Source organism: Pleurodeles waltl, chromosome 10 (genome assembly GCF_031143425.1).
Source record: "Pleurodeles waltl isolate 20211129_DDA chromosome 10, aPleWal1.hap1.20221129, whole genome shotgun sequence".
Classification (NCBI taxonomy): domain Eukaryota; kingdom Metazoa; phylum Chordata; class Amphibia; order Caudata; family Salamandridae; genus Pleurodeles; species Pleurodeles waltl.
In genome coordinates, this window is record NC_090449.1 from 33575209 (window position 1) to 33590523 (window position 15315).

The 15315-nt window shown below is 47.7% G+C and overlaps 1 protein-coding gene and 1 long non-coding RNA gene across 5 annotated transcripts in view; one reads left to right on the forward strand and one right to left on the reverse strand.

Annotated features, from left to right (window-relative positions):
• The window catches only part of SLC38A5 (solute carrier family 38 member 5), a 372114-nt gene that overhangs the window by 89364 nt on the left and 267435 nt on the right, over nucleotides 1-15315 (forward strand). The gene's annotated exons all lie outside the window — the stretch shown is intronic.
• LOC138260989 (uncharacterized) overlaps nucleotides 2966-15315 on the reverse strand; it is a 75200-nt gene continuing 62850 nt past the window's right edge. Inside the window, exon 3 of the long non-coding RNA XR_011199037.1 lies at nucleotides 2966-3529. This is a non-coding gene — a long non-coding RNA (uncharacterized lncRNA). The remainder of the gene's footprint in view (nucleotides 3530-15315) is intronic.

Below are 15315 nucleotides of genomic sequence, written 5' to 3' on the forward strand. Positions count from 1 at the left end.
CACTTTACTAGGGATTTACCAGTAAATCAAATATGGCAATCACGGATAAACCTATCAACAGTATAATTTACACAGAGAACATATGCACTTTAGCACTGATTAGCAGTGGTAAAGTGCTCAGAGACAACAAACCAGCAAAAACAGACCTGAAAAAATAGGAGGAAGTAGGAAAATAATTTGGGGATAACCATGCAAAAGGGCCATTTCCAACAGCGCATTTGCCACAAAATACATCTGCCCCACAATCTGCAGATTTTAACAAAATAAATATTTTGTTTCTAGCTCAAATGGTTCAAAAGTTACTAAAAATGCAGCGTCACATGTTGCCGCGTAGTGGAAGGCCCTTTGCAAAGCTGGACTGGTCACTGTTCTGTAGCTTATTGTTAGATCTTGGTGTTAAATTGGTACTTATCAGGTGCAACCAATGTCCCTACACCGTTACCAAGTTTAAAAATTACGAAATAATGAAGCAACACTATTACAAAATGTGCTGCATTATGCCTCATACTTTGCCGTTTCTCCCGTATAATTTACTCACCTGCCACATAATTTGACCCTCTCCTGCTGCATAATTCCAATGGCCTTGACTATAAGTCCCACAATGCAAAGAAAAATCCTGGACTGCAGTAATTTACCAGGCATGGGTATGGGAAACCTGGTATCTATGATGAGGAGCTACTGGACACACGAACTGCCTGATCTGCTGTGACATCTTCGTCTGAATGGAGTTTACTCCCCCTCCCTTCTCTCCTTGCTCTGAACATTAACTTGGAGCCTCCCCTAGGGTGGCACAGAGGTGGCACAGAGGTGGCACACAGGTGCAAGTCAGCAGATCAAAAGGGACAGCCAAGCCAAAGTTAAACTCACTGAGAAAGCACAAGCTATCAAATTAATTGGGATTTAAATTGCACAATAGTATGTGTGTCAAAACGTGAATAAGACTTTCCAAAAATGCGTTGCGTTGATACTTGAATGTGTTGAGTACATTAGATCACATTACTACATTGACATTTATTGAAAGCGAAAGACTCTTAGATACATTAATGACGCCCCCCCAATCCCTGCCATCAGATGACGATGCACTGAATAAGCCAAGCGAATTCGTTTTCATATGCCCCTTGCACCTTGGCTAATATTCTTGTAACAGATGGAGTGACACTTCATCTGTTGAAGCACATTCCAGATGGGTTTTCGGATAGGGCCCAGCGTGAACTGAATTCCTTGAAAGTGCTCTCAAGTGACGATCAAGGACAATAAGAGGTAGTGAAAGTGTTTCGACTTAAGACCTCACGATTTTGTTATGTGGGGAAGCTGGGAAATGAATTGAGGTTTCCTGGGTAGACACTGGGTAACCACTGACTAACTAGACTGGTATCTTCTTCTCCGTCCCATTTAACCCTAAAGAGCAGTGTTGGTATTGTTTGTGCATCAAACCGATGGCCCAAGAGATGAGAACATTGAGGCAGAGCAGACAGGTTGGCTTGGGCCTCAGAGATGGCAGAAAGGAGGATGGGGTGAGTTACCAAGGGGCGGAGGAGAGTGCCCGCTTCCAAGGCATTATCTCTCATTAGTGAGACAGATGCAGTGGCACTGGGGCCCAGGAGTGTGAAGAGTCCCCTGCATCACAACTATTACTCTCTTCCTTAACAGTAGAGGGCAATGGTGCGGAGGGCACCCTTCCTGGCAACACGTGGGAGCTCTTTTTTCTGAAAGGGACCGAGAGTCCGTTTCAAGATTGACATGATGAGCAGGCTTGGCAGGGAAGGGGAGAAAGAGGCATGGGGATATTATATTTTGTCTATTTCCGTTTTTTAATGTATTTTCTCATAAATAAGTCAGATTTAGTGTGCATTATGAGGTAATGAAAGAGTAACACTGAAATGCTCTCATACTCTCCACCTCCTGTGCTCAGCCCTGCTCCTCCAGCTCCCTCAAATCTTTCCATAAAGTTTTGGAGGGTGGTCCGACTTTAAAACATTTTGGCTAGGGGGCTCTGACCAATAAAGTCCGAAGACTTCTGACATGGGGAATTATTTCAGGAGTGGCTTAACACTTCAGTAAAGGCAATTATATGCATTAGTCAACTGCTGGGAACTAGCATTAAAGGAAAGCAAACACAATTACATGCAGCTTACTGGCAAGATTAGTTGCATATGCCCAGCACCCAACATGTGCCCTCTACTAAAGCGCAATTTACTTTCCTGCCCGGCTGTCACTCACCTGAAGGAAGGAGTCAGAATTGCTGCCTGTATTACACTGTCTCTGGTTACAGGCTGACACCAAGGGTCCAGGTAGGGTGACTCCACTTCTCAGCTGGGTATTGGCAGAGTTGAGTCTCAGCCACAGAACCTCAAGTAGAGGACTGTCTCCAGAAGAGACTTCCACAGAAGCGAGTATGCTGCTTCCAGGAGCGCTTAGCTATCACAAGTGCTAACATGATGGAAAAACGCCCTACAGTGACAAATCAATAAGGGCAATGGACATTAGGCTTAGCTTACCTATGGTTTGTGTATCTAGCAGACCGGATGCTGGTTTTTGGTCTAGGAAGGACCTGGCCTGGCAGTTCGGGCTGGACTGTTCCAATGGGGAACAGGGGCAAGCCTGATTTGCATATGGCTGGGTCCAAAATAGCGTGGCTTGGTGAGCAAAAGAAGGATGGATTTAACCCAGATCCGTGTCTGGGGCTGAGTGCTTGAAAGGTTTCAGCACTCCGTCCATCATCTTGTTGTGTTGCTAATTACAATAACAACCATCCATACAGTACTTACTAATAAGTGTTTATTACTACACAATCTCAGAGCGTTGAAAAATTGAGGGAAAAATGATGCCTTGCAGGTGCATGCTGCTACTTAGTGCCACTTTATAACTCACTAAGCTACATTACAAGGAGAGTGGCTTGCAGGACACAACTGGATGTCTGCAGCATAAGCAGTAGCCCACTGAGAAAACGCAGCACTCCAAAAGACTTCGTCTAATTCTTTAATGTGTTCCAAAACAACCCATTATCACTACCAACGCGTTGTTTTTGGAAGAAAATTAAATGCAGGGAAATGGTCCATGCCTGACGCAAGCACCAGCTGGGGAGCGCGCCGTGAGAGGACTGTTTTGTTTGAATATATATATATATATAATATAAATCTGTGAGATGCATGTTGCACTCCATACTGCGCAGCAGACATACTGACCCTTTAGAGTATTTATGAGAACTCAAACCAATGACCAGACGGTAGAGTGATTTCTCCAGCAGATGCAGTCATCTTTCTTCTATTACACCTTTGAGCGAGCTGGTGACCCAAAGATCTCTGCAGCAGGTGTTGTAACCAAACAGGATATTTGAAAATGCATCCTTGTGCGACCAATTAACAAAGCCATCATCTCATTCGCCTTTCTTGCCAGCTTGTACGGGGCAAAGTTTTTTAACTCATTGACTGTCAGATTCCGTTCCTGATGACTCTCCACCAGCTGTTCTTCACCTGTGGTCCCGGGATCCCCGGGTGTCTGTTGCGCCTACTCCGGGGATCAGCGACTGCTTAGGAAATTAAAAAATATTAACAGATTAATAAAGTGTATATAAACAGAGAAGTAAAATTGAAAATTTAAATTGTTAAAAATTAAGTTGGTGTCTTCAGTGATTCGGGGGAGCTGTACATATATTATGGAAGATGGGTGGCTTCACTTAAATTTGGAAAAGTCCCACTCTTCCCACTACAATGAACATTTGCTTTCTTTATATTTGTGTGTGAGTTAACTGACATATTCAATCATTTATGTATTTGTTTGAGGAATGCTCGTTTCTGTATTTTTGTATTGTTATGAGGTTCAAATGAACAAAATTGCTTAACCGGCTTCCAGCAATCACTCAGCAGGAGTCCCTGGATTCAAATAAGGATTGAGTGCGGGTCCATACCAATTTATTTTCAAATTGCAATTCACAGAAATGTGTTATGAGGACTTTTGAACATCAAGTTGAAAATAAATTGGTATGAAAGACAAGTTATCATATTTGCTTGTGTTTTCATAGCTCCCCAAGAATGTCACATTGTGCACTGTGCGGGGGGGGGGGCCTGCAGCTCCAGAGTCGCCTGTCCACGGTGCTGTAGGCCTCTCTGCTCCCTGATCCCCCATCTACAGACTGCAGCTGTGGGCCACACTTCTCCCCACCCCATGGCTGACGTGTCAGCCAGCAGTCACCACACCTCTGCCAGCAGAACACACAGCAGTACTGCTACTGGAAACTTGTGGCTGCGGCAGCAGCGGGAATGCAAACAGTGCTGGAAATGTAAACACAGAGTCTGCTTAAAACGTCCAGAGCTGCTTGTTTTTAGATAATCTCGTGTCCCTATAGTGCAGGTCAAACCCTTCAAAGGTGTGGCAAAAGAACCAGTAAGGCTGAGGAAAGGGAAACCGGGTTCCTATACAGCCGTGCATCTGTCTTCACTCTGCTTCTCCAGTACAGAGGGGATTTAAGGAATCACCCCCACATCCCCGACTGACACTAAACATGTAAATATTCATGGGGTCAGATCTGGAGGTCGGCAGACGAAGTAGTCAGGGTGGTGGAGGTCTTTACGTCTGCCATCATGCCTTTACTCTGCACATTGGTTCATACAAAGCCATTTAAAAGTTTGGCTTTTTGTCCTTCCTTCTTGACGGACACTTACACCAAACTTTTTTAATGTTTTTTCACTTTTCTAACACCAAACTTCCAAAGTGGGAATTTGTTTAGAAAAAGTAAGAACTAATGGCCCAAGCACCATAGGTGTTTTCTCCCATGGTGTGTGTGGGGGGATGGGATCATTTAGGTCTGGCGTCTCAGTGCAGCTTTCGCCAGACATAATGTGATCAACCCAAAAAATTAGCTTTCAGAAGTACTACAGAGAGGGGCTTTGACTCCACCCACATCTTGGTAGACAAGATAACATGTTTTGACTGGGTAGAATTTGTGTGCTTCCACAGAAAAAAGTGCTTCCCCTCCACACAGGGTTATTGTATTTATTTATCTAGCTGCCTGGGCCAGTAGTATTATGGCTGCCGCCCAGCAACCTAACCTCTCCTTCCATCATTAACTTTAGACTTCATAGTGCAGTTTTGTGTTTGGGAGCAGCATGCGATGCCTGGGTCTACACTAATCTACATGGATTTTTAGGTCTGGCCTGACTGTGCACTTGTCACAATACCTTATGTTATAAAAAAAAAATAACTGAAAAGACAGAGAGGTATTTAATTACATGTAATCTCACAGATTACTGTGGTAGCCAAGGGTTTTGGCCTTGATCACCCACTTTGACAAACTCTAGGGGCTTCCACTACGATGATTCTCGATAGGGCTTTTTGAGAGTAGTTGTATATTGTTTTGCAAGCTGGATTTGTTCCATATATTTGTAAGTTTATAACAGTGCGGATGGTGGCTGCCAATTCACGTGCACTTGAACAGGCAGGTGTTGGGTAGGGTGTAAAGTCAATGTAAAAGGCTGTAGGTCTTTTCGGTTCATTGGGAAAGTCATGCCAGAGTTCATTGGTTTGAGCTGTTCATTATGAAACCTTAGAAAAGAGCCAGTTGGCCTCACCTTCTTATTGTGAAACGCATGTGTTAAAGCAAATAGGTTTTTAAGGATGCTGTTGAGGATCTACCCAAACAAACTATGGGGATAGAAGATACACGCTACAATATTACTGGCTATGCTGTTTTAGGAGAGGTGGTATTATGCTTTGACAACTGTAATTTTCTGTTAATTTGTACTTCAACGACTATATGCTGGATGGGTGCCTTTTACAAAGTTTCGTGAAGTACAATAGGGTTGAGTAGTGGTGAAAAGCCAATGATACAGGCCATAGGCTTTACTGTTTATCATGAAAAGTTATGACAATGGCAGTAAGCCTGGCATGTTGATCGTGAAAAGCATATGTTAAAGTCAATAGGCATTTATAAGTGAATTGTTATTATGCTTTATGAAAGCCTACAGATATTTTTGTTGCATGGCATCTCACAGATTACCTTAGAAGGCAAGGGTTAAGGGGTGGGTGTTTGTTACCCCCTCTGGCAAACCAGGGATGTAGAAGATTTTAACTGTGAGAATCCTTGTTGAGCCCTGTTAGGAGAGACAGTAGTTTGCTTTACTTATTGTAATTTTGTATTGATATGCAATTGTATGTCTGTCTGATGGTTTCCTTGTGGCAAAGCTTATGCTCAGTACAGTATGCCTGATCTGGGTAGAGTGACAAGCTGATAATAACGGATATTGGCTTGATTGCTCTGCAGGAACATGTGATGCCAGGTGTGGTAGGCCTGCCTGTTTATTTAAAAAAAAAACTCATTACAAAGGCAATGGGCCTGGCTTATTTAGTACCAGCCTGGCCTGGAGCAAAAAGCACGAGGCCATTATACCTCTAGCAGTGGATTGTTATCACATTATATCTGATACAGACTTCTAGTTGCAGATTCCTTTCTTTAGAATTTCCCTCAGGCGTCAGACTGGATCCGGAGATTTTTCTTTGAGCATTACCCTTCCACATTGGTAGGTGGCGTTGGTCGACTCCACAGGCGTTGTTGGCGTCATAGTCGCCGTGATGACATGGGGAGTAGTACATAGATGCCGCCTCAGTGCAGTGACATCAGTTCTTTTCTTTCCGCGCCATAGAGAGCTGCCCTGGTCTTTTTTTGACAGATTTCAACCGTTTTGTCAAGTTGTGAAGTGAGTTTTTGGTGCGTCGAGGATGTCCCCGAAGACCGGGTTCAAGCCGGCGAGGACTGTCACTGCATGATGTCGGTGTCGGATCCGCATCAGGTTTGTCTGTGGTGTTTGGAGCACCACCACGACCCGAAGCTGTGCTCTGAGTGCCGAGCCATGCACCCGAAGGCCTCGAGGGAGCGTTCCCTCAAGCTCATGGCGGTCTGGCACTCAACTCCGTGTAGGTCCCAGTCTCGCTCGAGAGGAAGGTCTCAAGACCGTTCGGGGAGCCACCACCACTTGTCTTCCTCAAAATCTTCAGGTGCAGGTAAGAAAAGGAAGAAGTAGAAGCGGTCTCAACCCACTTCGACTTTGCCCCGTCGCTCGGCTGATGCGATGCTGGAGGAGCGTTGACGCTCAAGGTCCCCGTCCTCAGAGCCTGCTTCTGGGTCCGCTCTGCACTTCCCCGAGTTTCCGGGAGCCGGAGCGACCTCGTCCAGCTTAAACAATTCTATGAGGCCAGGCGCCTCATCTTTGGGCAGACCGACCCCAATACGGCACCTTTGGGCCCAAGGGGTTCGGTTGAGGGGCCTTCGGGGTCCGTGCCAGCGGCTTCGGCTCCAGCCACCAGGGTCCCCTCCGGATCCGCTCAGGGATCCGCCCCGGCCGCACCACTGAGACCTTCCCCAGCACCGGGTCGATTGTCAACGCTCCCGACATTGGTAGTGCCCACTATCGACGTCGACCCAATCCTTATCCCTGACGACTCAGAGTCGGAGAGGCTTCAGCCGATGCCACCCCTGTCTTCGATGGGGTCTACTCAACCTAGGTCAGATTTGCCCACTTTTTCCTATGGGTACGAATTAGGGGAAGGATTGGAGGGGCCCCTGGACCCCTATGAATACCAGGATGAGCCATCTTTAGACTGGGCACAGGAATTGGGCAAATTCCAGTTGACTGGACACTTATCCAGATGCTGGCATGCTGTCTCTTCCTACCGTGGCCACGGCGGAGGGAGCGACTTATGGTATGGTGGTCAGTAGGGTGGCCAAGGTACTTGGCCTTGAGCTACCTACTGTGGAGGTCAGGTCCAACCTCCTGACAGAGGTGCTTCAGCCAGGGGCTTCCACACCTGAGCCCCTTTTACCTTTTAATGAAGCCCTCTCCAATGTCCCTTTGGGTACTTGGTCCAAACGCAACACAGGGGCTCCTGTGAATAGGAATATCGCATGCCACCATCGTCCCACTCCGAACCACCCTGAATTCCTGTCCCAACACCACACGCCTAAGAGTCTTGTCATCCAGGTTTCCTTGTCCTCAGGTGCATTCCCTTCTGCACCCCTGGATAGGAAATCAAAAAGACTTGAACAATTTGGGAAGAAGTTGTTATCTTCCTCCAGTCTTGTGCTGTGGTCCGTGAACACTGCATGCCTTTTGGGCCGCTATACCCACTCTCTGTGGGATATGGTTGCGCAAGTCCTGCCGCAGATACCAGAGGAGGCCCGTGCTATCGTCTCCCAAGCTGTCAACGATGGGAGAGATGCAGTGAAGTTCACGATACGATATGGACTGGACATGACTGACTCTCTGGGCAGATTGGTTGCTACGACAGTGGCCTTGAGATGCCTGGTTGCGTACTTCTGGTTTTTCGGGGGATGTCCAGCAGTCGCTCATGGACATGCCCTTTGATGGCTCCCGTCTCTTTGGAGACAAAGCGGACACGGCCTTGGAGAGATTCAAGGATTCCTGGGCTACGGCTCAGTCCCTTGGTCTTTCTGCTGCCCCTCACCCCCAGCAGTCTGCTTTTTGCCCCTTTCATGGCCGCGGAAGGAGCTCCCTGTCACGTCCCCCGCCCAGCCATCGTGCCACCCATGCTGTTCAGCTGCTGTGTGGCCGGGGATGTGGAATCCCAAATGGATGTGGAACAGGGAACCAGAGGTCTGCCCAGTCGACCACTGCCCCCGCTGCAGCCTCCAACCTTCCTAGTCCGTCCCCTCACTCCCATCCAGTTGGCAGCAGGATTCGCCATCACCTGCCCCACTGGGAATCCATTACTACGGGCAGGTGGGTTTTGCAGATCGTTTGAAAGGGCTACTCCCTCCATTTCAAATCTGCCCCACTGGCTATGCTTCCATCACTTCCAGAGGATCATTTGGCACTTCTCCGCCAGGAAGTCGTGGTGTTCTTGATCAGGGAAGCTATAGAGAAGGTCCCTGTGCCAGACATAGGTTGTGATTGTTATTTCCGCTACTTTCTGGTGCCGAAAAAGGACAAGGGCTTACGTCCTATCCTAGACCTTCGGGACCTCAACTACTTCCTCAAGAAGGAGAAATTCAAAATGCTCACCCTGGCTCAGGATCAGTTTGCCTTAGACCCAGGAGACTGGATGGTAGCGTTGGGCTTGCAGGACGCTTATTTCCACATCCCCATCCTGCCTGCCCACAGACATTACCTACGATTCATGGTAGGTCACGAGCACTATCAGTTTATCGTGCTCCCCTTCGGCCTTACCAGCACCCCTCGGGTGTTCACAAAAGTGATGGCGGTGGTTGCAGCTCATCTGCGCAGGTTAGGGGTCTCAGTCTTCCCCTACCTCGACGACTGGCTATTGAAGGCAGACTCGCCCCAGAAACTCATCTCCCACCTTCAGACTACGGCGAGTCTCCTGCACACGCTAAGGGTTCACTATAAACATTCTGAAGTAACACCTGACTCCCTCTCAGATGCTCCCTTTCATCGGAGCTGTTCTGTACACAGTGCAGTTTCGGGCTTATCCTCCCGAAAAGCGAGTCCAAGATATTCAGGCTATGATTCAGATCTTTCAGCCACAGTCTTGGGTTTCGGTGAGACTGACTCTGAGGCTGCTGAGCCTCATGGCCTCTTGCATCCTGCTAGTAACACATGCCAGATGGCATATGCGGGCTCTGCAGTGGGACTTGAAGTTCCAGTGGGTGCAGCATCAGGGGAATCTCTCTGACACGTCCAGATCTCGGAGGGGACTGCGAAAGACCTGCAGTGATGGCTTTTGAATCCTCATTGGGTCCACAGCAGGTCCCTCTCCTTTCCCCAGCCAGATCTATCGATAGTGACAGATGCTTTGCTTCTGGGTTGGGTCGGCCACTTGGGAGAGACAGAGATCAGAGGCCTCTGGTCTCCGGCGGAGTCTGGGCTCCATATCAGTCTTCTGGAGCTCTGGGCGGACAGGCTTGTGTTAAAAGCATTTCTTCCCTTTCTCAAAGGGAAGGTAGTGCAGGTGTTTACGAACAATTCTACCGCCATGTGGTACTGCAATAAACATGGCAGAGTAGGGTCCTGGACCCTTTGTCAGGAGGCACTATGTCTCTGGACATGGCTGGAACATCAGGGCATTACCCTCTTGGTTCAACATCTGCCGGGTTCTCTCAACAGAGCAGACAAATTTAGCCGTTGGTGCACAGCCGATCACGAATGGCGTCTCCATCCGGAGGTGGCACAAGGACTCTTTCAGCAGTGGGGAGAGCCTTGGTTAGATCTGTTCGCCTCTGCAGAGAACGCGCAATGTCAGCTGTTTTGCACGTTGGAGTTTCCAAGGTGGCACTTGTTCTGAGACACTTTTCGTATCGAGTGGACCTCCGGCCTCCTTTAAGCCTTTCCGCCTATACCACTTCTGCCCAGAGTTCTCAAGAAGATCAGGAATGGCCGGGCACAAGTCATCTTGGTGGCTCCGGACTGGGCATGGAGAGTTTGGTATCCAGAGCTACTGAGTATGGCAATCGATCCTCCACTCAGCCTGCCTCTTCAGGCGGATCTTCTGTCGCAGCAGCAGGGGACGGTTCTCCACCCAAAACTGTCCAATCTCTGCCTTCATGCGTGGAGATTGAGCGGCACCAGTTGACACCTTTTGATCTTCCACCCTGAAGTCTGTGATGTTATCTTGGCAGCCAGGAGTCCCTCCACCAAAACGGTATACGCCTCTCGTTGGCATAAATTTGTGGCATGGTGCACCAACAAATCTGTTGATCCCCTCTCTGCCCCTCTATCTGAGGTTCTTTTGAGCATTCTTTCATTGGCCCAGCAGGGCTCTGCTTTGGCCACCCTTAAAGGGTATTTATCTGCCATTTTGGCCTTTCTTAGGTTACCTGAACAGCCCTTACTCTTTAAATCTCCTATTTTGAGTAGATTCCTAAAAGGTCTCACCCATTCATTTCCTCATTTATTTCTCCCACTCCATTTATCATGCCTCAGTGGGACCTCAATCTTGTCCTTACTTATTTAATGTGTACTCCCTTTGAGCCGATGCACAATTGTCCCTTACGGCTCCTCACCTTCAAAAGAATATTTCTTGTGCCATCACTTCTGCTCGCAGGGTGAGTGAGCTTCAGACCCTTTCATCCAAACCTCCATACTTGTCTGTCCATCCTGACAAAGTAGTGTAGCACTAAGGCTTCCATCCTTCCAAAGGTGGTTATGCCTTTTCATGTAGGCCAGTCCATCACCCTACCTACTTTTTACGCACCCCCACATCCTTCCCATGAGGAGGAGAGACTCCATCCAACGTCTGGACCCAAAAATAGAATTGGCATTCTATCTTAATCATACTAAAGATTTCCAGATGAATAATCAAATCTTTGTCGGGTATGTGGGTGCGAAGAAAGGGAAGGTGGTGCAAAAACGTACCATCTCTCGATGGGTACTTCTTTGCATCAAGATGTGCTACGCTTTGGCCAAGAAGCAACCCCCTGAGGGCTTGCGTGCTCATTCCACCAGAGCGACTGCTGCTTCCACTGCGTTAGCACACGGAGTTCCTGTCCTGGGTATCTGCCAGGCAGCTACATGGGCGTCTCTGCACACATTTGCTACACACTACTGCCTGGACAGTCAGGTCCGTCGGGATGGCTACTTTCGTCATTCGGTCATGCAGGACTTTCTAGTATGATCTTGGTTCGCAGCCCTCCTCTGAGGATGGCATTGCTTGGGTATCTATTCTAAGGTAAGGAATCTGCAACTAGAAGTCTCTCTCAGATGTACAAGTTACTTACCTTCGGTAACGAAATATCTGGTAGAGACATATTCTAGTTGCAGATTTCTTACCAACTCACCCATCCTCCTCGCTTGCAAACTGATTTCTAGAACCAGGGATTCCCCCTTCAGGTCCTTAGCTCTGGCACACTAATCTCAGTGTTCTTAGTGGCTCTGCGCTTTGGCGTGGAAAGTCGTTAAAAGAAACTGACATCACTGCGCTGAGGCGGCGTCTATGTACTACTCCCGACATCATCACGGTGACTACGATGCCAACGACGCCCACGGAGTTGACCGACGCCATCTACCAACGCGCAAGGGTGTTGCTCGAAGAAAAATCTCCGGATCCAGTCTGATTCTTGGGGGAAATGCTAAGGTAAGGAATCTGCAACTAGAATATGTCTCTACGAGTCATTTCGTTATCGAAGGTAAGTAACTTGTATGTTACAGACCATAGAAAGGAATTTAGTTATATGCACTTAGGGCCACTGAAATTATGGGATTTTGCAGGTGTGTCATTTTTCATATTATTGTGGATTTGCTGCATGTGCCACATAATCCATCATTTGCTGCATAATCTGCAGATTTCAACAACAAAAATTGTGTGCTTCAAGTTCAAACTGATCAAAAGTTACTACAAATGCAGCAACGGGTTGCTGTGCAGTGGAAGACCTTTTGCAACGGTTGGCTGATCATCTTTCTGTTGCTCATTGCTGTATTTGAGTGGAGACGAGTACTAATGAGATGAACCCTTTGCCAGGATACAGTTAACGTGTGTAAAAATGTCAAAATAATGAGGTAATACTATCACAAAATGTTCTGCATTAAGCTAGATATTTCACATTTTCTTGCTCAATAATTTAGTAACTGTGCTGCATAATTCCAGTGGCCTTGACTGTCAGCCACAAGAGGCTATCGCTGTACGTTTCAGCCAGAGGTTTTTATTATGAGTGGGATTATTTTAGCAAATATCATTTCTGTCAGGTATGGACATTTGTAACTAACGTTTTAATTGTTTGTATATTTATTTAAACAACTTCAATGTTCGCATGGCTGCAGGTCTATCAGAGTTTCGGTGCCTGTCACAATAGGGTGGGGGTCACTCTGCTCCAGCACTGCCTTAAACCCCCTTGTTGTGCCTCTGTTGAAACTGTACTATTCCTGAGTTTGTGTGACCTTGCCTATGTAGTACTCAGGGTCATACTGGGACAGAAAACAGGCCCAGGCAGTAAAATAAAACTGGACACAATTAGTAAATCAGATACCTGAAAAAGTGGCCCACATTTGCAAACTGGGATCATTTTGAACTTATAAAAACATACTATATAGATGTTTTGCAAGCTATGGGGTACTGAATGCATCTGTGCTTGCTGCAGCCAAAGCTTGAGGTGATATCATGGAAATCAACAGTAGAAACAACCCTCAGGACCATAAAACAGGCCACAAACAGCCTAAAACAAGCCCACACACTGACATTTCAGACCATCCCTCCGGACATGCCTGATTGCCCTATGGGCTGGACCACTGGAATTATACGGCAGGAGAGATCCAAATTATGCAGCAGGGTTAAATAAATTGTGGCAGCAAGAAAAGGTGAATTATGCAGCAATTATGCTGCACACATTGTGATAATATTATTTCATTATATTGTTATTTTTACACTTGTTAACACTGTCTGGGTATTGGTTACGCCCCATTAGTCCCAGTTTAACATGCAAATATAGCAATAAGCAACAGAAAGGTGACATGTCAACCTTTTCAAAGGGCCTTTCACTGCATGGTAATACATCTCACTGCATTTTTAGTAACTTTTGAACCGATTGAGCTAGAAACTATTTTTTGTGAAAACCTGCATATTATGCAGCTGTCAATGGATTATGTGGCAAATGTGGCAAAGCTATAATTATGCTAAAAACGCTGCAACCACCCAATTGCATAATTCCAGTGGCCCTGCCGTAGGCCAGTCAAACCCCGGTGGTACAAGCCTGGCCCACTATTCGCTTGTCTGTGTGCTCACTCGGCTGCCAACAAAAGACCCGGTGCAAGAATCCTATATGCACATGGGCAACAGGGCTTCCTTGCCCCCTCTGCCGTACGTGGATTGGTCATCATCTCTTCATTGTGCTTGTACCTGCCAGAATCTCTGTAACCTTGTTTATTTAGTACCAGCCCGGTCTAGATCTGGCCTAGGGCCTGGCCACTTGGCCGCCATTAAAAGGCCTTCTGCCTATGGCCATGGGTCACAGTGCCCCTGTGCTAGCTCGCGCCCTGCTCACTTTGCAGCCTTTCACTGGTCTTATTCAAGAGCCCCTACATTCGGGTGGTTGTAGGGTCACCTTCCCCCAGCCCTGGCTCACAGCCTGGGCGTTGTGTCTCGGTTGAACCTGTACGGTACCGGCATCTCTGTAGCAGTGCTTAATTTGTAAAATATAAGCGCCAGGGCCCAAGGATTTCTCAGGGGGCCGTTGCTGCGTGCCCTCTTACAGTCCCTGCCAGTGCTGCCAAATACCAGTACCAACAACACCTGCTTGCCATTAAAGTCATACAGATGTTGCAATATGGACCCAAAGCTTTAAGAATGACTTAATAATATGGTATTATTTTTTTGGGCTGTATATGTAATTGTTAAACATTTTGCATATCTGTACTTTTGAAAAGAAATAGACTGACAACGCCACCATGTGGTAGACTGCCTTAAATGTGTGCGAAGTTACGAAATATGTGCCGTTGCTGAGCACCTGAAAACACTGGCACAAATTAAGCAGTGCCCTATCGCCTCCTATATGTGGTACCAGCCTGACCCTGTGGCCCGATCCCCAGGCAGCTGGGCTCACCGGTGCTGGATGCGTCTGGCCTGGGCTTCGTGCCTGCGTCAAACCTGTACTGTCCCACAGCCCGTATGACCCTTCGCGTATAGGACGAGCCCCGCGCAGTGCTGGTCCTGTCTCTGGACTCCTGTTTGCTACTGAGACGGGTGCGCAGCGCCATTGTTTTGTTAACCAGGCTGAAGGGCTTGAAAGCTCCCCCGTCATTAGAAACACGACAGGGCACCTGCTCAGTGTCTGTGGTAGGGTTTTGGGAAGAGATGCAGGCCCAGGGCTGGCCCTTTGCACAGCATAGCTCTGCAGAGCCCTGGAGCAGCGCCAGCCTCGCCGCCTTCCAGTGATGCCACGTGTGACAGGAGCAGCGCCCTCCACAGCCTGCCACGGTTGCGCCTCTATGGCTCGGGTGTGGAGGAGGTGGCGAGGATCACACTCGCGTCACTCCCACAGCTGTGACTGGAGACCAGAAGCAGGGCACGTACGTGCACCGCGTCACGCCTCGAGGCAGGGACCGGCTCCTGTGCGCTGCACACAGAGCTCAGGCTTGTCAACCGAGAAAGCAATCACACACTGGTGTAAGTGGGACTCGTTACACCCTGGACCCAGGTAGCACTGCACCTGTTGCACTATTGACACTTGCACGCCTGTATAAATGCTGCCTGGGACAGATGAGCTGGAGGCATCCACTGTAGGCAAGGAACCGAATTCAGACCATGGGGACTTGAACTTAGCATCACAAAACCTGCTTGATTTAATGTTTGTTTATATGTTCAGAACTGCAGCAGCACCTGTGTTCAGCATTGCAGCGTGTATATATCACTCTAGTT